General features: G+C 40.9%; 1 long non-coding RNA gene across 1 annotated transcript; it reads right to left on the bottom strand.

Annotated features, from left to right (window-relative positions):
- Nucleotides 1-12472: 12472 nt before the first annotated feature.
- Nucleotides 12473-13765, bottom strand: LOC143741715 (uncharacterized). Its single transcript, XR_013205209.1, has 2 exons — nucleotides 13650-13765; nucleotides 12473-13069 (listed from the first exon to the last, which is right to left on the bottom strand). It is a non-coding gene; the product is annotated as an uncharacterized LOC143741715 (long non-coding RNA).
- Between the last annotated feature and the right edge of the window lie 7687 nt (nucleotides 13766-21452).

Below are 21452 nucleotides of genomic sequence, written 5' to 3'. Positions count from 1 at the left end.
GTCAGAAATACAGCACCTCATACTGGTCTGGCATGTATACTACATCGGTTTGAGTCGGTTTCAGTGGTTTCGTGTGTACGCAGATATTTCTTGAGACGGCGCCGAGTTTGCGGAATTTTTTTTAGAACGAGGAAAAAAAAGATCGGATAGGGACAGCTCTGGCTTCGTGTGGACGTGGCCTCAGTCAGGGGTAACAGTAACGTTAGGCCGTCGATTAACAAAATGCTGAAATATATTTTAAAGTATGTCAGTGAGCCTCTGTCTTGTCTTTAAACGTCTTATTGTACGTTAAAATATATGCATTATGAACAAAGAACCGTAATATGTGTTTTGGTTAATCCTGTCGACACTTAGTTGTGAATGGGGTCTCCCACACTGCTTGATCCACGCACATCATTTCTCCCCTTGTATTTTAGATTTTCAGGAAGAAAAAAAATTCCACTCCCCCGTCCAAACTTTTAGAATACCGGGTATCAGATTTGCACAATTCATACGCACAACGCTTCGGCATGTTTCCCTCGCTCGAAAGCATGCCAGACTTCCCGCGCCTAGTTACGGTTGCTAAGAAACGATTGGCCAGTGGGGATTTTCGGGCGTGGCTTAGCGAAGGGTCAATTATCCCTATGCCGATGTTCTGCTCTCCAGAGCAAATACAGAGCAGTGACTCTCTCAATGAATGCTTGACCAACATCAGCCATCTTGTAAAAAGATGGCCGCCAACGGATTTCGCCTCCAATGCGCGTGTCGCGCGTAAATGTCGCTTCAAACTTTTGTTTTTTACAGTGGATGAATGGATTCAAAGTGTTCAAGCGTATAACTAGACGCGGCAGACGCGAATTTGATGCTCTATTCGCGTCTGGTGTGAACACAGAGTAAAGCCGTAAAGTATATTAGCCGTAACTTTCGTCAATGGGTGTCAGCAGGAATTCGTGGTAAAAAAAAATTGGGTTGCATATGGTTGGTGCACGTACAACAGCGCATGCGCAAGGTGAATGTTGAGACAGCAGAGTCGACTAGGTGGCAATATGCACAGTTGCGATGTACTGTGCACTGTGCAGTAGTCGAAGAAGAGTGCGTCAAGAGTGAAACAAAACTGTAAACAAAGCAGCATATGCTTCTCTTTCATTTTGGTTCTTGTTCTAAATTTTGCAAGCAATGGAGGTCTATCAATCTTCTATCATTCTGAGCGAATATCATGTAAATGAAAAGACTCATTGCTGCCCTCTGACATCTGGTAGAGTGTAAAAAAGCAATTGTACTGCGCATGTGTCGAAAGTGTCAATTTGCATTAATCGATACTTTGAAAGCTGTGCGGTCCCTACTGTGCACGAGACGGAGCAGGAAGCGGAAAATTAAGTATACCTGGACCATAATAAGCATAACCAAAACAAATCTGTGTCATAAACCTGCCAATAAGGGGGAAAAAAATATAAATATACATGGCGTTACAGCTCCCTCACACATAAATCATCATACACTTCTTTTAAAAGTTTACTTTTCTTTTAAATGCATGTTTGGTCGACAGTATACTTTACAAAAACAAAATTAATATTCATTCTGGGCACATCTGCCAAAACAAGCATTCATCTGCACTATGACATGATGATGCTTCCAGCTGTATTGACAGCGAAGCACTATAAAAATGAATTGCTTGGCAAAGGCCACATCAATTTACTGACCCAATTTTCAGGGGACATGAAGGCCGAAATCTGCTTATTCCGTCGCCTAAATGACTTTCGTGATCATAACTGTTCAAAATAAGCTACATCATGTTCTAGAGAGATTAAAAGTCCGGCATAAGTCATGCGATTCATAATATAACTGACCGAAAAGGATCACAACACGCCTGAGCCTGAATATTCAGTCCATGAAAGATGAGATGTCATCATTAAAATGCTAAAATAGCAAATGATCACGTTTATTAAAAAACGTGTCTATGCATCTAACTATTTATCCATTCATCATTATCATTTTAATCATTTATAAATAATATATATATATATATATATATATATATATATCATATTCACAATATTTAGAAACAATTGATGTACTGATTTGATGTACAATTGTACTGTACCCTTAAAAAGAATGCAAATTATTTTATATCCAATCTATATTAAATTTATAAAACAAATTACACTTAACTTGGACCAGAAATCCCACTAAAAATAATAAACATGCAACGCCATTAAACACAAATGAATCACATAAGTAAACGTATTAACAATGACAAATGTCTCTGCAAGAACAGTTCCCTGGCCCGGCTTTCCCAGAGCATATAAAACAGGATTACAGTATCCAGACAGTTCGAATCAATGTGACCTCTGTATGAATACCACCAGTGAGAAGAGAGTTGAGCAGAGAGAGAGAGGATAGAGGGTTTTCTGTTGAGCTCGCCACGTGATAATATCCCACAAGTGTCCAGCCTGTGAATGAAAGCTCAGGCAAACGAGAAAGACTCATGTTGGACACAGAGCTGCGCTGTATGATCACCCAGAATCCCTTTCTCTGCACAAACCTCCAGCTCTGGCCCCTGAGAATTCAAGAGAATACAACAATGATACACAAATAGAGTGATGGAGGGCTAATGCATTTTTGTAGGCCAACCCAGAAGTTAGGATCACCCTGGTTCCCTTGACAAAAAAACCCCAAAAAAGCAAATGGGATTTTTCCATTGGCTTTTGGATAAGCCTATAGCTTTGTGTCTAACAAAAGTGATTATGATTCTTTCATGTTTTGTGCATCATGATAACCTTCACAAATGAACACAGCTTTTATGAATTTTGAAGCCTAAATTTAATCGCCAGAAATAAAAAGCTAAATGTATGCTATAAACAAACTACACTTCAAGGCTGCATTTACACTGCAAGCCTTGATGCCCAATTTTGATTTGTTGACTATATATAATATTTTGAAGACCAGCTTACATATTTTTAAAAGTGACCCATTTCCAATATCTGCAGTTACACTAGGTGAAATAACCCAAGTCAGACGTACTGACCCGGAAAAGTAAAAACGTGATTTGCAATGGATGCAGATCAAATGATAACACAAGCTTTTGCTTTCTTTTGCTTTTTTCTGAGTTGACATTCGCCACCATCACTTTTTCAATGATGTACGACTCGCATTGACAAGCGAATATTTGATTTGTCCAATGCTATCTCACGACCAATTCGTACATATTTTACGAGATGGCTAATTCGTACGAATTCGTACTACCTCCCTCGAACGAATTTGTATGATTTGTCTAAACCCCAGTGATGGGTAGGTTTAGGGGCGGGGTCAGCGATAGGTCATTGTACAAACTCATACGAATTGGGCAACTTGTAAAATACGTTAGATTGAGAACAAATCGTATTAATTCGTACAAATTTATCACATCATAAAATACGTATGGATTGCAGTGAGATCAGGTTGATCCATATATGGCAGACTCAACTGCATGTATCCGACTCATATATAAGATTCATTTCCACATATGAATAAGGCCTGAATCCGATCTGAGAATATCGTAATCAATGTGATTTTTTTCCTGCTTACACGTTCATGGGTCATATGCGATCTGCGCCACATGGGAGGAAAGAAAAATTGGAATTGGGTCACTTGAGCATTTTAATGTAAATCGGACTCTTTCAGTTTTATTTAAAAAATAATTTTCCCTGAAAGTTTGAATTAGATGAGATAGATGAGGACAATGGACTCTATTGGAGTTTATATTCAATCGAACTTCACTCTATTTACCCTTTTAATGCACATTATCGGCAACTAGAACTTGTATCCCTCTTACTTTTCAACCTCTTCCTTCCAATCAGGTACACAGCTTTTTTTATTTTTTTTTTACAATCCAATCTGTCCTATATATTCACTTGGAAATACGTCTGATAATGGAAATAAAATGAGCTGCGAATCCCATTTCATGTTGACTTTTAAACTAATGCTAATAATTTCCTCCAGTACAAATGCACTTTTCAAACAGTACACACACACTTCATTATAAAGGATAATCAATGATAATTAAATCAGCATTTTATATCATTAGCTGTCAGAGAACCGCCTGTGTTTCTGTATGCATCCCCAACACGTCTCACACAAACCTTCACATCATCGATAAAACAGCTCTGTGAATCTTTTCAGTGACATGCAAATCATGAAATGCATTACAACCAATCAAAAATCCAGAATCATAAAATATTGGTCAATCAATTATTTTTATAACTGAAGAATAATAAATAATTACAGCAATGATAATCTGATTATCTTCAGTCAAATATGCTTCACCGTATAGGCATGGGAAAATACAGAACAGGCAGGAAGAACATGACAGAGGTTCTATTTTTTTTTAAAAATAAACAGAAACATCAATCAGGCATCAATCAACGTGTGCCAATACAACAATGAATGCGCCACATCTGAGTAAGATAGTGGGTGGAGAAACAAAGAGAAAGGGGAAATTTGTTTTTCTTTTATTTTTTATATTAAGTAGGTTGTATACATTTTAGCATTTGTTCTTTTTTTTGTATGTGTATGTGCATAAACGCCTGCGCCTTCATAGCGTCATAGTTTTTCTGAGGTACAGAAGACCACGTAGGCCATGAACCTCTTCGTGCCGCGACGCTCGAGCTCTGCTACAGGCTGCTATCGCGAGAGACAAAGAAAAGTACAGCCTCCTGTGCGAGCCAGCGCCCAGCGTCCAGCACAGCCTCAGCCTTCGCAGCTATGTCAGGGCGGCCGCCCTAGGACGCGCTCAGACAGCCGTCACAGAACGCCACCCCCCAGAGGGCCTCGGCAGAAGATCACGCTGAAGTCTGAGCACGCGAAGCCCTCCTAACAAAGAGAGAGAAAAGACGCGCGTGTCCCGCTATGGCCGGACCGCCGTCAAAGTTTATTTCCCTGTCAGTCCCCTTCAAACAGGCTACTGCAGTGGTTCATTTATCAGCCGACGAGCCGGTTTGTTCACCCTCTCGCCTGCACATAAACGCCGTTTTAACGGCGACCCAGAGAAATCTCAAAAAGAGTATAATGTCTGGTCCGGCTCACGTCGTCTGTGTTTTAAGTGTAGTGAAAGTGCCCACGCCCCAGTGTTCACCCCTACACACAAGCACTTAGAATCTCGTGTCACTCACAGAGCACACTCTCATAAAGCACAGAAAAGCCGCTCGAGTGTAGAATGTTAGAAATGTGTCCACAGGTCTGGGCCCACTATCTGCCCGCTCTGTTACACGATCAAAAAAGCAGGTTATGAATGTAAGTCTCGTGCCCGCCAGAGAGCGTTCACGCTTGCTAACACAAACCTCCCCCCGGGCTCCGCCCGTGCGTTTAAGTGTTATCACAAAACGCAGGGCATTAATAAGACGCTCCCCATCCATTATGATCGGGGCGTCAAATACACTTGTAAGTCTCGTGCCCGCGCACACACGCACACGCTTACAGGAAGCTTTTCCACCCGGAGCGCTGCTCGCGCGTCAAAAAGTGAATAAAGGATGTTCCCCATCCCTTATGATTGGGACATCTCACATAAATCAGCCGGTTTCGGCTTTCAGCGAGCAGCCATTGCCTAGAACCGAGAGCGCGCGCGCCGCGCTTTCGGCTCCGGTTCAGTTTCACAACCCCGCAAATGGCGGCGATCTGAATTCGCCCGCCATTCGCCCCCTAGCGGCTCACATAGCTGCGTGGGAAACTATCCCAGGGATTTCAGAATGGGTGCTGAGCACAATAAAGCAGGGCTATACACTTGAATTAATTTGCCGTCCCCCGCGCTTTCAAGCCCGGACCGTGACGATAGTTAATGCGGAAGTAGCACACCTACTTCACGCAGAAATAGCAAAGCTGCTGTGCAAAGGGGCTATAGAAAAGGTACCGCCTTTTCTGAGCGAGTCAGGTTTTTACAGCCGATATTTTCTCGTACCCAAGAAGGACGGAGCCTTCAGACCTATCCTAGATCTGAGACATTTGTGCTTGCACAAGTGCTTGCGAAAAGACCGTTCAAAATGCTTACGACCAGGAAGATCCTCGCGCACGTTCGCCCGAGGGACTGGTTTATTTCTCTAGATCTGAAGGATGCCTATTTTCAGATTCAGATAATACCCCGTCACAGGCATTTTTTGAGATTCGCCTTCGACGGTCAGGTATATCAATACACCGTCCTGCAGTTCGGCCTGTCCCTAGCACCCCGTACATTTACGAAGTGCATGGACGCGGCGCTCGTCCCCCTGAGAAGTCAAGGGCTGTGAATAATGAACTATCTGGACGATTGGCTGATATTGGCACAGTCAGAGACAGAACAGCTATCTCACAGAACAGTGCTTCTCAGTCGCCTGGAAAGCTTGGGTCTCACGGTCAATATATATCGGTCCCTCCGGTCTCTCTGTTACCACAGGTGATCAAGAGAATCAGGGAAACGCGCCACTCGGTGCTCCTAATAGCCCCGCGTTGGGAGCATCAGATTTGGTTCCCGGAAGTAGCACGGCTGTCACTTACAGCTCCGTGGCCGATTCCGGTGAGGGCAGATCTCCTCTCTCAGGCTCGCGGCACGATCTGGCATCCCCATCCAGAGCGCTGGTCTCTGCACGCATGGTTGATCAACGTGTACTCGTTGCCCTGCCAGAAGGAGTGATGAACACGATCACGCAGTCTAGAGCTCCTTCCACGAGAAGGCTCTACGCGTCTAAATGGTCGGTGTTCTCCGGATGGTGCACCGACAGAGGTCTGGACCCACGGACATGCGGGTGGCGCATCTGCTCACCAAGAGCTGTTGGATAAGGGGAGGTCCCCATCCACGCTCAAAGTATACGTGGCGGCGTGGCAACGTTCGCAGAATCGACGCACGGCCAGTCACTGGGAAGACATGAGTTGGTCATACGCCTGCACTGTTCCTGCACTGCCGTCAGTAAAAGGTGTGGGGGACCAGCATGCGCTGTCTGTCAGCGCGTCGTGTCTTGAGTTCGGGCCGAATGACTCTAAAGTCATCCTCAGACCTAGACATGGCTATGTTCCTAAAGTGATGGGCACTCCATTCAGAGCGCAAGTTATTTCGCTGTCAGCTCTGCCTGCATCTGACAGCGAAGGTGAGGTGAATCTCCTCTGCCCTGTCAGGGCGCTGAGATTTTACATTACGCGCTCCGCCTCCTTCAGGCGTTCAGAACAGCTTTTTGTTTCGTATGGTGGGCGCACCAAGGGTCTCGCCTCCTCGAAACAGAGCCTGTCCAGATGGATAGTGGACGCTATAGCAGCTGCTTACGCGTCAAAAGGTCTGCAATGCCCTCTGGGCATCAGGGCTCATTCCACGAGAGGCGTGGCCTCGTCGTGGACGTGGTCCAGTGGGATTTCTATCCATGACATATGTGTAGCGGCGGGCTGGAGCTCTCCGTCTACCTTTGTCAGGTTTTATAACCTAGAAGTTCCTGCCTTGCAGGCTAAACTTTTGTCAGTTTGAAGGAGAGGTGTATTCTGCCCAGATCTTCCTGCTCAGATCACTCTCACGTGACTCAGCTCTCCTGGTTGAGCTGCACTAGTAGGGTATGTGCCATGTGCCTATACAGACCAGCGCGCTGCTCTGTATTCCCTATGTGTGCTTATGTACAAGTAATGGCCTGCGTGGCTGGCCACCTTATTTTTTCCACTTATGGGGTTCCCCTGAAAGTTCGGGGTCTCATGGTGGATGCTTGGCGCGCACGGCGCTGACAAAGTGTTCCCGTAGCGTAAGTTAAACTTACGCAATACAAGAGAACCTATCATAAGAGAACGATACTCGGTTGCTAACGTAACCTCGTTTCTCTCTAGAGAGGAAACGAGTATTGCGTAACCGGCCGTGCTCGCGAGCGACTGCGCTTTAGTCGACGAAAAACCAGAGAAGTCATCCTACAGCCCCTACTTTTATACGCTAAGCCACGCCCATTCCGGCGGGCTGTGACGCTATGAAGGCGCGGGCGCCCCTTCATTGGGCGTGACGTCACGCCGGGCTCACTGGTAGGCTGCAGCAGTTGCCTGCAGGGCAGCCAATGAGCACGCGAGATGGCCTGCTCTAGGTCTGCTAGCTGCTGCACTGCGTTGACAAGGAATACAAAATTAAGGATAATTTTTTGGCTTCAATATCTCGAGAAGATGAATCTTTCCCGTAGCGTAAGCTAAACTTATGCAATACTCGTTCCCTCTCTAGAGAGAACCGAGGTTACGTTAGTAACCGAGTATCGTTTTATAATATATAAATATACACTTGCAATACAGTATCTATTGTTACTTTTGTAATTGGCTTTATCAAATAAAATTAACTAAAAAATTGTGGCCTTTGTCAAAAAGTACCCATACATTGTGTGTGTGTGTGTGTGTGTGTGTGTGTGTGTTTGTGTGTGTGCGCGTGCATATAATGTCATGTTCACAACAGCACTGTATCTTTTGCAAAACAGTGATGTTATGAACTTGAAATCCCAGTACTATTTTAGGATGCAGAGCTTATTTTGTGAATTAATCATCGCTGCACACTTGCACGCACAAGATTTCCCAGTTTCTGTTCCATCCTGAAAATCAATGGACACGTGGATGGACTCCAGTTGAAATGATGCCCATTCATTTAGCTCTGACTCACTAGCTTTTTCACACATTTGAGCCTGCCTTCTGTGCAGACTTTTTTAATTGTCTGTGCTGGACTAACATTAGCTATGAGGGAACATTGACCATGACGGTTAATACACAAATACACACATCACCATAATAAGCCATGCACTAATGCTCCGGTGAAGTAAAGGACAGTTCTCGTTGTGGTGGCAGCATTAGACTCAGGAAGTCTGTGTGTTTTCCATTGTCAGCTATTGTGTGTACTACTGTCACTCAACACAATCATCACTCAATCTTCCCCTCACTCTCACTCTCTCACTCTCTCACAGGCCAGACTATCACTGCATTGTGGTTCCTCTCTATCTTCTGCTCACACACAAAAATCTACATCTGTGTCCCTGAGGCCATTTTCTTTCCAACACTGCAGTGGAAATTCGCAAGGTTTGAAAATACTGACAATGGACATTTTCTTGTATGAGCAGTCATTACACATGTGTCTGTGTTATTTAGAAACTGAATCTCTCCTCATTGTTCATAAGAATCATGTCTAAATAAGCCAATTCTGCCTTGTATTAGTTCAGAATTAGGGTTTATTCAGGTCTGATTAGCAGTGCAATGCAGCCTGTCTGTGAAGATGATTACAGTCAATGGCTTTACTGATGTGTGTCTGAGGGCGCACTGTTTTCCGTTTCTATCTCGATTTATGTATTTTTCTTCTGATCTCCTTTCACTTCCATTTAGAAGGTCTGCTTCGAGAGAAATAGAGAGAGAGAATTTACAGCTTGTTTTACCATGTTTACCAGAGTATGTCAATAAAAACAAGTAAACCAGTAAACAAGAAAGATTAAATTCTAAACAAAATGTGTGTAACCTATCCAGTATTACATTTTTTTGAATGAAAAGAAAATGAATGAAACCTATCCAGTATTTTTATTTTATTTTTTTATGTTACAGATATGAATGACACTTCAAACTGAATTTCAGATCATCAGATTTAAAATTTTGCCTGATGGGTGAAAAAAAAAGGCAAAAAAAAAAAGAATAAACAAACAAATGATTGAATGATAAAAAATCACTCACTTGCATTGAACATACTGTAGTATCCAATAAGTAAGCATATAGCAACTATTTATAGTGCCAACAACCATTCAAAATACAGGAACATGTCAACATGCCAAAAACCATCTAGGACACATTAGCAAAAACAGATGAGAAATGCATCTTATTCGGCAACACTTGATCCATTAACACTAACACTTTCCTTTCTCTTCTTTTCTACTCTATATCTAAAAAACAATATATATATATATATTAGTGCTGTCAAACGATTAAAATATTTAATCGCGATTAATCGCATTAATGCCATAGTTAACTCGCGATTAATCGCACATTTTTATCTATTCTAAATGTCCCTTGATTTCTATTTGTCTCATTATTTTTTCTAATTTTAATGCTCTTATCAACATGGAAAAGTGGATCAGCAGTAAGTTTGTTCTTAGCTGTGGTATCCATGTGCTTCTGTCTGAAGTCATCCATTGTAGAGCTTAGTTCGGGCCCAAAAAATCAAGCCCGACCCGAGCCCGTGCGCATTGTGTCCGAGCCCGGCCCGACACATAAACTGTAATTATGAGCCCGAGCCCGATTTAAACCCGTCCATTTTTTTCATACGTGGGTCGTTATAACTGACGTTCTCAACTATTTTCTATGTTACTTTCTCCCGCCCGCAACATTTTTGTCCCGCTCCCGCCCGCAAATACACTCTTTTTTTTGTAGGCTACCTCCAAATACTTTCGCCTACGTGTCGCCACCATACACATCAGCATAAATGCTCCTGATAAATTATTTGTTATTAAAGCATTAACACACAAACCACTGTTATAAAATAAAAGCAAGCAGGCTACTGAGTGCATGGTTTGGCATGACTGAATGCGCGCAAAGTGCGCTCCCTTAATAATTCCTAAAAAGCTGACATCAGTTCATCGCAATCTCACACATCTGTTATTATCAGTGAAGCTGACTGCACAATGCATCTTTCATAATATATACACTTTGTTTGTTATAATTTGAGGATTTGCCAGCTTACAGAATTCAGCACTGAATAAAAAGTCTGTTTTGAGTGGTGAGGGGAGTCTATTTTAAATGCTTCTGATTCGCCATTGCGTTCAAGAAATCAACACATATGTCTGTGATTGGCTACATCCCTCAACGCTGCAAACATGTTATAAAAAGAAACTCTGGCCTGTAAATCGTTTCTATTTTGTTTTAGTTGTTCTTGTTGCTTTTCTGCAACATATGAATAAAAATGTATTAGTTTTTATGTTTTATTCATAGATATTTCTAGTTTGCGGGAGTCCCGCGAATCGTTTTATTCTCCCGTATCCGCACACAGAGTGAGTGCATTACCGCTCGAGCCCCCCCCTTGCTCTCGGCCATCAAATCTAGTCCCGCGCCGCACTCTATTGCGTTGAGAGTGCACGTCTCTAGATCGGCGTCTCGCGCTCGCGCCATCCACTCAAAACGTACCGTTAGCCTACTACTCTTTGGCCGGCGCGCAAGCCCAAACAAGTACGTGCGGCGTGCCTGTTGTTTTGTTTCCGGTCTAGCTATCCGGTGTGATGTTGTAGTTTTTCTAACGTTACTAGTTGTTGCAACAGCATGTGAAAAAAATACAAAGTTTGCTAGGCCAAAAAGAGCGTTAATCTCGTGATAAAAAAATTGACGCCGTTAAAATGTGTTTGCGTTAACGCCGTTAATAACGCGTTTAACGCACAGCACTAATATATATATATATATATATATATATATATATATATATATACGGTGCGGCAGCCTGTGCTCCTGCTGCTCTAGCATTGTGTCGATCTACACTAAAATCTGAAGTCTACAGGACTGTGGATGGTAAAGTAATTGTGGAAGATGAACTCTTAAACTTTCTTGCTGTGAAATCTAGAACATTAAGCCAGGATGAAATTGTTTTACTGGCTGTTAACACGTTTGACTCTGAAAAGATGTAGAGGCCTCCAAGAAAGTGTTGTTTGAGCTGTGCCCTTCATCGCAGCGCAATATATCACACAAAGGAGTGCAAACAACATAACGATTTGTCTGAAAGTCCTCAATGAATGCGTGGAAAACGTCCCACGTTTTGTATCGCATTACTTGAAAGATTTACCCACAGTGACTTTCTCAAATATGGATGCGTGCGGCCTGGTGAAGAAAATGGTGCAGATGCATGCTGACATCGGTGCCATGAGGAGTGCGCTCCAGGTGGATGTGTGTGCGGACCTCCGTGTGATCGCAATGGATGTGAACTGCCACTCGAGCCTCTGCGTGTAAGGCGGGTGGTGAGGCCAGGTTCCTCGCTCTATGCAACAATGGAGAGAAGAACGGTGGAAAAGTTACACATTTGCCTGCTTCCCCAAAGTGGAGTATTGTTGTCAAAAGAGGAAAGCTACAGCCAGAAACTGCCAACACGGAAGGACGCTTTGCTACACCTGGTATAAGGGAAAAGGGTAAAAACATGGCAATTGTGGGCACAGGAGCAGCAGGGCACATTAACAGGAGCAGCAGGCCACATTAAGACTGTGACCATGTAACCCATTAGTAGGATCTAACACCCCTAAAAAAAAAGAAAATTAAAGAAAAGGAGAAAAAAATATCTACTGGGTCTGAGCTCACCAAATACATATAAATCTCATCTGGAGTCCGGGGTTCGGGGTCTCACACCTTGCTTTAATCAAAAGAAAAGAACATATGATTAATCATTTTAAATGTGTGTCTGCACTTGTTTAAGCCAATGTCTGTAGTACTAACTGGACAATTAAATAAATGAAAATAATATTAAGTAAATCAATTAATAAAATTAAATATGAAATAGAATGAATTAATAAATGATAATGAAATGAATTCACAGATAAACCAGATCACTGAACAGTAACTGTTTACTGAAATTCCATTCCCTTCAATGTGCACGGATCACTTTTCACACATCACATCACATCACATGAGAATACCCCTTGACAAATCACCGATTATAAACAAAATCATTGACAATCAAAGGAAATAAAATATAATAAGAAAAATAAATAAAAAATCAGTTTGTGCACACTGCAGTATAAGTGCTATGCAAATGAGCATTCAGTTTATGTGAATGTGGCTCAGTTCAATTCTTTGGAATGTGACTCATTTCATGTGAAAGTGGAGATGACTCAGATCGCGTGAAAGTGGAGATGACTCAGTTCGCGTGAAAGTTGATATCTACTAAACTCTTTGCAGTGATGAAAGTTGAACGTGAAGGCAGAGTCCCCGATGACGCAATTCCTCCACAGTGGAAATCCAGCGCGTTCTCCCTCACGGTGCGACTCGAACACGATCCCAGAGCGTCGAAACAATCCCAACTAATGTAACAAAACAGTTCAAACACCCTTTTAGAAAGATATTGACAACGATGGTTCAGATTATCGACAGCCACACATGTGGTTCACGATCTCTCTCTTCACTGAGCTGGCGCGCATATGACCTCAGCTCTCATCAACGCAATACTTTTAACATTTATAACCTTTAAACATTATTTCATTACATAAATGAGCAAACAAGTTCTAACAAGTATACTTACACAGCATAAATGCTTTACATGTGTTATATTGCACACTCTATACTCAATTATGAACAGCATTAACCATCCACATTTTCGTATATTAACAAACACAAACTTAAACAATATTTATGAAAATACAAAACAATTGTGACTTACCTAATGTAACAAAACAGTTCAAACACCTTTTTAGAAAGATATTGACAACGATGGTTCAGATTATCGACAGCCACACATGTGGTTCACGATCTCTCTCTTCACTGCAAATATAGGTCTCTGCACGACAGTAATAGGATACCAGATCAGTGGGCGACAGAGGGGCGTTTTCAAGCGCGTTACCTGATTTGCCCATGTCACAGTGAGGGTAGGTTTAGGAGCGGGGTCAGGTGAAAGGCATCATTTTCATTGCATGATTTATAAACACCCACCAGTTTGAAAACGCCCACAAATTTAGAAACACCCCCTTTTGTTCCGCAGAGACCCCATACTCCTTCAATCAGCTGACGTCAGCTCTCATCGACGCAATACTCTTAACAATTTTGTTGCTCAGCGAATACAAAATAATTACAACAAAAAAATAACATGTCTGAACATTTCATGCATTAGGAAAGAAGAAAAAAATATATATATATAATCAAGACAAAACAAACAAAAAAAATCATACATGAAAAATATATAACACAGCCTCAATTAGTTGGGTGGGTTACAACCACATAACTGCTCAGTGTTTTTGCCTCTAAATTCTCGCCTGACCTTGATGTGCAGACATTAACTGACTATCTACGGGATCAGCTGGGCCGCGAGGTTACGTGCCAGACAATAACCACTGTTTTAACATATATGCATCCTTTAAAGTGTCGGCAGTATTCAATGATGTGGCGGAGATGTATAAACCCGAGATCTGGCCTGTGGGCGCTTATGTACGCCACTTTTATGAGCAACGCAGCAGATCTGGTGTTGCTGGAGCAAACCGTACTGGTCTGGCAGTGACTGGGGCCTCGTCTGCCAATGCCACTGAGGTTTAACACTGAACGAATGAATATAAAAGTAGTATCGTACAACTGTCGTGGGCTTGTGTGCAGAAGACCGAGCACACTGTGTTGTTATAGACCAGATCCTGGATCAGTATGATGTGCTGTGTTTACAAGAGACATTTCTGACAAAAAAGGATCACAATGGATTAAGCGCAATAAATGATAACTTCCATGGGGCTGGGGAGTCCAGTGTGGATATTAGTGATGGATATAAGTGAAGGGCGCATTCCTGGCGGAGTGGCAATTCTCTGGGATAAGAGACTTGACTCTCGCATTAACATAATTAGACTTGAAGTGGACTGGTGTATAGCTATACTTAAAACAAAATGGCAAGGAATATGTTATCTTGAATGTGTACACCCTGTATGAGTGTCAACTTAATGAAACTGAATATCTTAATAAACTTGCTTTTATAAAATAGTTTATACAGGACAATAAATGATTAATGTATTTGTTGTTGGTGATATGAATTCAGATATAACTGACAGTAAATACATTTTTGCTAATCACTTGAACCAGTTTTGTGAAGACAATGGGTGAATTCTGTCAACGAAAGAGCTTTTGCCCACACATATACGTATAAGCGAGGCCTGGCATACATAACCTCATGGCTGGATCATTGTATAGCTACAGCAGATGCACACGCCTCATTAACAGACATGAAAATTCTATATGAGTTTTCAACTGCTGATCATATTCCATTAGAGATGCAAATCAACTATGAATTTTTACCTTTGACACAAAGTTTCGAAAATTAAAGTAGCATTTCTTACTTGGATTGGAGCACTCAAGAGAGTATAAATATTATCATATTCTATGAAAACGGATAACTTGCTAAAATATATCTACCTGCCAAAGGAGGCTGCCTTGCGTAGAGATTATAACTGTAAAAACTCGAGACACAGATCAGACATTTGATCAGAGATCTCTCACAAAGATTAAAAACCAAAAAGAAAGTTAAACCAGGCTGGAATACTTATGTAGTTGACTCTTATAATCAGGAACGAGAAGCTTCTAAAGAGTGGATACTTGCAGGTAGATCAAGATATGGGTCTGTTTTGGAGCAAAGAAGGTCACCAATGCCGAATATAAGTACGCTGTACGTTTTATTAGTAAAAATGAGAGAGCTATTAGGGGTGATTCAATGGCCAGGAAACTTTTTTGTAACAACACGCATGACTTCTGGAAGGAAGTAAAAGGCATGACTGCCAGCAAAATGTCACTACCATGTGTGGTTGATGGCATGTCAGATGCTTATACTATCTTAGAACTTTGGCGACAACACTACAGTAGTTTGTTTAATTGTGTTAAGAGTGAGTCCTATACTGTGGGTAAAGTTGAAAGCATAGATATAATTGTCACATTAAGTTTTTAAAGCAATTTGCAAATTGTCTAATAATAAAGCTAGTGGGTTGGATGGTGTTGCTGCTCAGCAATTAAAGTTTGCAGGTGCGAGGTTGCCTCCACTGATTTCTATCTGTTTTACTGCTTCTCTTGTACATGGTGTTTTACCTGACTCAATGTTAACTGTCTTGTTATTTCCTGTGGTCAAAGACAAAACTGGGAAAATTGGCAGTTCTGACAATTACAGACCAATAGCATTGGCCAGCATAGTGTCAAAAATTATGGAAACAATCCTGCTGGACAGGATTTCAGAATTTCTTAAATCTACAGATAACCAGTTTGGTTTTAAGGCTATGCTGGGCACAGACATGTGCATTCATGCTCTTAAAGAGATAATTGCCAAATATAAAAACCAGAGCTCTTCCATTTTTATGAGTTTCTTAGATGCATCTAAAGCATTCGATAGAGTAAACCACAGAAAATTATTTATTAAATGAATCCCAAAAAGGTGTACCCAAATATGTAGTACGTATTCTAACCTACTGGTATGCACAGCAAACAATGCAGATCAAATGGGGGAACAGTGTGTCTGCTCCATTCAAAGTTAGTAATGGGGTGGGAATCTTGTCTCCATTTTAACTTGTCGTGTATTTGAACGAACTGTCAACAAGGCTCAGAGAGTGTAATACTGGTTGTGTGGTTGGGGATTTTGTTCTGAATCACCTGATGTATGCAGATGATCTCGTAGTGTTTAGTCCGGGCACTGCTGGGCTACAGCAGTTACTCAACATGTGTCCAGTCTATGATATAGAACATGACATATGTGACCCGTCACAGAAACCAGGGACACAAGTCGGCAGCACAACTTTCGAGCAAAATGAGAAAGAAGAGTTTTTTTTCAAAATTGGTGATTTTCAATTTTTTGGAGAATCTGTTAATTGAAATCACGAAGAAGCCTCTCCATGTTTGAGATAGCAGTATTGGTATATTTAAAAGCTTACATTTTGAGGTTGAAATCGGCTTGTTTTCGGAGATTCTAGCATGCAGTAGGGGCGTGGCGTGTCATTGTCTGTGTGTATTTCCATACTGAATAACCCGGCGCTTTTGCCCCCGCCCTCCAAGTCAACCACATGGCTACTTATTATGCTGTGCTCTGGCCAGCTCTCTCTGATATCAAAATTCAATGAAGATGGATGCCGCAAAGATTATCGCAGACGAGATGAACCGTCTGGCAGTTACACCGAAAATGTTTTCGCCGCACTTCGTGGGCTCGGGAAACTGAACCGGAGGTATGGGCGCAGCGCGCTCGCCCTCAGTGCTTCAATACGGCGGCTCGGCTCGCTGACAGCGGTGGCTGGCTGTTTCATATGTGACGGAGAATCGAAATAGAGGATGCAGTTAAGACCTTTGCTGCTGCGATGAAGGCCTGCCGTGCGTGTTTCTGAAATGTAAGTTAAGCTTCATTTGCTCTTTAGTCGTTATTTAAGATGCTGAACCTGCTGATGATATAATGTGCTTGCGGACATTTCATTTGTGTGTGTATACGCACATAAGAAAGTGGTGTAAAGAGATTTGCAACAGTAATTTGAGGAGGTGAAATGTGATTATTTGGAAAATTGCAGAAATGACTGCTTAAAGAAAAATGCCAGCAGGCATTTGCCTCCTACATAAACTTTAATATTGTTGACATTTTGGGCACACGAGCGTTGCGTACTATTTGCGCTATAGATATGTAGGCCTATGGCTTATTGGTCTTTGTTTGTTGTTGTTGGTTTTGCGTTATATGTATATGGCATATTGGTCTTTGTGTGTTGTTGCTGGTTTTGCGTTATACTGTATGTATATGGCATATTGGCCTTTGTGTGTTGTTGCTGGTTTTGCGTTATATGCAGGCTATATGGCATATTGGTCTTTGTGTGTTGTTGCTGGTTTTGCGTTATATGTATATGGCATATTGGTCTTTATGTGTTGTTGCTGGTTTCGCGTTATATGCAGGCTATATGGCATTATTGGTCTTTGTGTGTTGTTGCTGGTACGTTGCAAATAGAGGGGCAGCACAATTGTTTTTCGCCTAGTGCGGCAGAAGTGCACTCATTCGAAGTGTAAAAAAAGCTGTAAAGCACATGGAGGAGCTTTACAGGGGGTATGGCTTATCTAAATGAGATGTAAATGAGCCCTATTGTCACCCCCAGCAGCAGAGACAGGTGAGAACTGCACAATCTTTAGCTCGTTTTCTCCTCTTTGAGCTTTTTTAAGTGCCTACTTTAAAATGGCCACAACTTCTCCAAATATTATCAGATTTCCACATGTTACACATCGTTGGAAAGCTTGGATATTACACTCTCAGAATCTATGAATAACTCAAAATGCCCCAGAACCGACTTGTGTCCCTAGTTTCCGTGACTGGTCACATATTGTACAGTATAATGCAACTAAGAGTGTGGTCATGATCCTGTAGGAACCAGGAAGACTGGTTTATGAAATTTTCAGACTTCTTTCTGTCAAATGTTGTTCTTGAGGTCACAAGGAAAATCAAGTATCTTGGGCATATCTTCACAGAGGAAAAAATGTCTGATGATGAAAACATTTTTAGACAATGTAGAACTTTGTACGCCCAGGCTAATAATCTCGCACGGAAGTTTGGACACTGTACAGACAATGTTAAGATGACTCTGTTTTGGACATATTGTACATCTCTGTACACGACCCATCTTTGGACTAACTGTAAAAAAGTCAGTCTGCAAAGGCTGCATGTGGCCTACAATGATGCTTGTTTTGTGCTTTTGAAGTGACCAAGATGGACTAGTGCGAGTAAAAATGTTTGTCACAGCTCGAATTAACACTCTACAAGTAACTTTGCGAAAGTTAATGTAAATCTGTATCTGTAGGTTAAATAAATCTCAGAATAAAATAATTATGTCACTAACAAATATTATATTTAGTGCAGTCCGCTACCAGTCCAAGCTGTGGAGACACTGGTACAGCTGTCTTTTTAATTGTTGTTTCTTTTTATTTGGTGTGTGTGTCTTGTGTCTTCTTACTTGGTGTGTGTGCGTGTGTGTGTGTGTGTGTGTGTGTGTGTGTGTGTGTGTGTGTGTGTGTGTGTGTGTGTGTTACATATAGAATGGAAAGGGTCACAGCACTTAAATGTTGTTGTCCTATTGTTAGTTTAACTATTTCTATTGTTCTCCTCATTTGTAAGTCACTGAATAAAAGCATATTCTACTTGATTAAATGTAAATGCAAATGTAAATGTGATTATCATATGTATTTGTGGGTGGGCTCTTTAGACTGAGTTACCATCTAGCAAACATTCAGATCTCCCTAGCGACATAAATCCAGTCTTAACCACCCACAATACCTTGGGCTGTGAGTTTAGCACATTATCTTTAGAAAATCCCAAAATGCAGACTGGGTTTCCAATATGTTTTTTTGTTTTTTTTCTAGTGAGAGAGAGAGCAGGAAGAGTGGAATCTTTGTTTACCTTGTTTACCAGAGTATGTCAATATGGAAGTGCAAATGTCAGACTAACAGGAATCAGAACAGTCTCTCTATGTGGCACTGGTCGAATTTTTATTGTTTCTTCCTCACTCTTTTTATTTTATTTTACTATTATTTTTTTTCTTCAAATCCGTTTGACCATTCAGGTAAGGTAACCCTTAAACTTAAACAACTACTACAATTAAAATGTTTGGGTCTGTGACAGATGTTCAAGTATCAAATCATGGATCATTTTTACAGACAGTCTCATTAACCAAAATAGCATATACCACTAAAACTCTCAGTTTGGGTTTTTAATGACTACAAATCTGTAGGAAACCTTGTTGATCTCAAACAAAAATGTAAAAATGATTTATCTTGCAGGAAAGCATTTGGAAGATAATAAAATATTTTTGTTGCTTATAGTCTTGATTTACCACAAACATAATGTATATAAAGGCAGTGAACAAAATAGAACGATCTTGTAAAGTGCATATATAAAGACAAAAGCATGCCTTTGTCTTTTGTCATTTTAATTATGCATGCTATAAATACATCAAGATGATTAGACGCTTATGTGAGAAACGTGTATTTTGCACCTGATTCGAAAAGTCTTTTCATCGAGGTTGAAAAGGGAACACAATGTCACATTATCATCTTTAAAGAAAGTGAGGATGAGATAACCTAAATGAATGGATGAGAATTAAGGGTTCAGACTGTGGTACATAATGAGCCAGGAACAAAGAAAGCCCAGACTGTTGAGACTCATGAGCGCACAGACACAGACAGTCACACAGCTGGTCCAGAGAGAGCAAACGGTCTAGTTATAAGAGGGCTGTGGTCCGCAGACAGCAGGGCCCTTCGATTAACTTGCTTACTAATGACACTTACACACCTGAGTCCTGAATGTTCTTTTTCCCCTAGAGACAACACACACACACACACACACACACACACACACACACACACACACACACACACACACACACACACACACACACACACACACAGGGCACACTCACAGACAATGTCAAACCAATACAGAAAGTCATCATCTGTCCCATTTCAGCTCACACTTGAAGGGACAGAAAATAAGAAGGGCTATACAAAGACAAAGCAGATACTGAGAAATAGTTAATTTAGGGACAGGGGTCTTAAAAAGAGATTACAACTAGGCAGCACCTGATTTCACCAAGTACAACATGTTCCTGGATCAACAAAGATGATGATAACCAACATTCCAATCAACCAATCAGATTTGAGGGACAAGTTAAGTTTAGTTTTAAAACCAGGGTTAGGAGCCTCTATCAGAGTTATTCACCAATCAGTTAATTAGGTAATTTCAAGCTAAAATAATGACAAAGAAAATAAAAAAAATATAGCCAATATTATAGCTATTATTTTTTTGTTTAATATTCCAGGGATAAATATCAATTTAAACACAATACAAATTAACAGTAATTATCTGAAAATAAGTGTATCATGCTATACAATGACAAATAAATCCCATCAGGTAATGCTCAATTTTGGCGCTGTTTTTCTATTTAAATTAGGGAGGTCAAGTATCGATAAATACATACATGTTTATTTATTTATACCATCATACCGCCCAGCCCTAATAATCTCTCAGAAAGCATATTTTGTAGGGCTTGTTAAGCAGACTCCCTGCATTGCAAATGTATTGTAACTCAGCCTCTGAGTTGCAGTCAGTGCCCCCCAATGAGTCTCACATGTCATTCAATGAATATTCGAAATCAGTGAAGGAAACACATTGAACAAATTCATTGAAAAACCAATAACTGTGGTTTTTAACACAGTGTTGTGGCAAGATAACAAGGCCAGCTATCTGTGCAGCAATTCTGAGAAGTGGCAGCACATCAAGATGTGCATGAGGGCAAAGCAAAACCTCTGTGCAAGAATAAACCTTTTTCCTGTATTGAACATTTTACAGTATCTTACCATCCTTCCATATCTCCATTCACAAAATGTTATTACTAAAAATAAAATAAAATAAATAAAGGTTATTTAACAAAACATTTCTTAAACACTAAAATAGACTGTCTTGTGTCAAGGTTTTCTGCAAAAAATAGTCTAAAGAGCTTTGTTTGAGGAACTGCAATTAGACAGTTTATCCTTGAACACACCATCTTTCACAGAAATTCTGACCACTTAGCCTATTTTCTTGGAATTCTGAAGACCTCTTATTTGATTTGAACCCTCAAGGTTTCAAGCACAATTCTTTAAAGTGCCCCTATATAATGCTTTTTTTTTTAATATAATTTTTGCTTTTAATATTACTTTTCATGCAGGATGTAATAGCTGTTTGTGAACGTAAAAGGTCTGAAAAAATGTTGAAGATCAAAATGGACCACAAATAAAGTTATCATCTCCTGAAAGAAAGGATCGATTCTGAACCGCTGAATCGAGTCGTTCAGCCATTCCAGTCTCAC

Source organism: Siphateles boraxobius, unplaced genomic scaffold (assembly GCF_051911475.1).
Source record: "Siphateles boraxobius isolate OS27281-9 unplaced genomic scaffold, OSU_SipBor_1 1, whole genome shotgun sequence".
Classification (NCBI taxonomy): Eukaryota; Metazoa; Chordata; class Actinopteri; order Cypriniformes; family Leuciscidae; genus Siphateles; species Siphateles boraxobius.
Note: the sequence above shows the minus strand (reverse complement) of the source record. Positions and strands in the feature narration are given on the sequence as shown.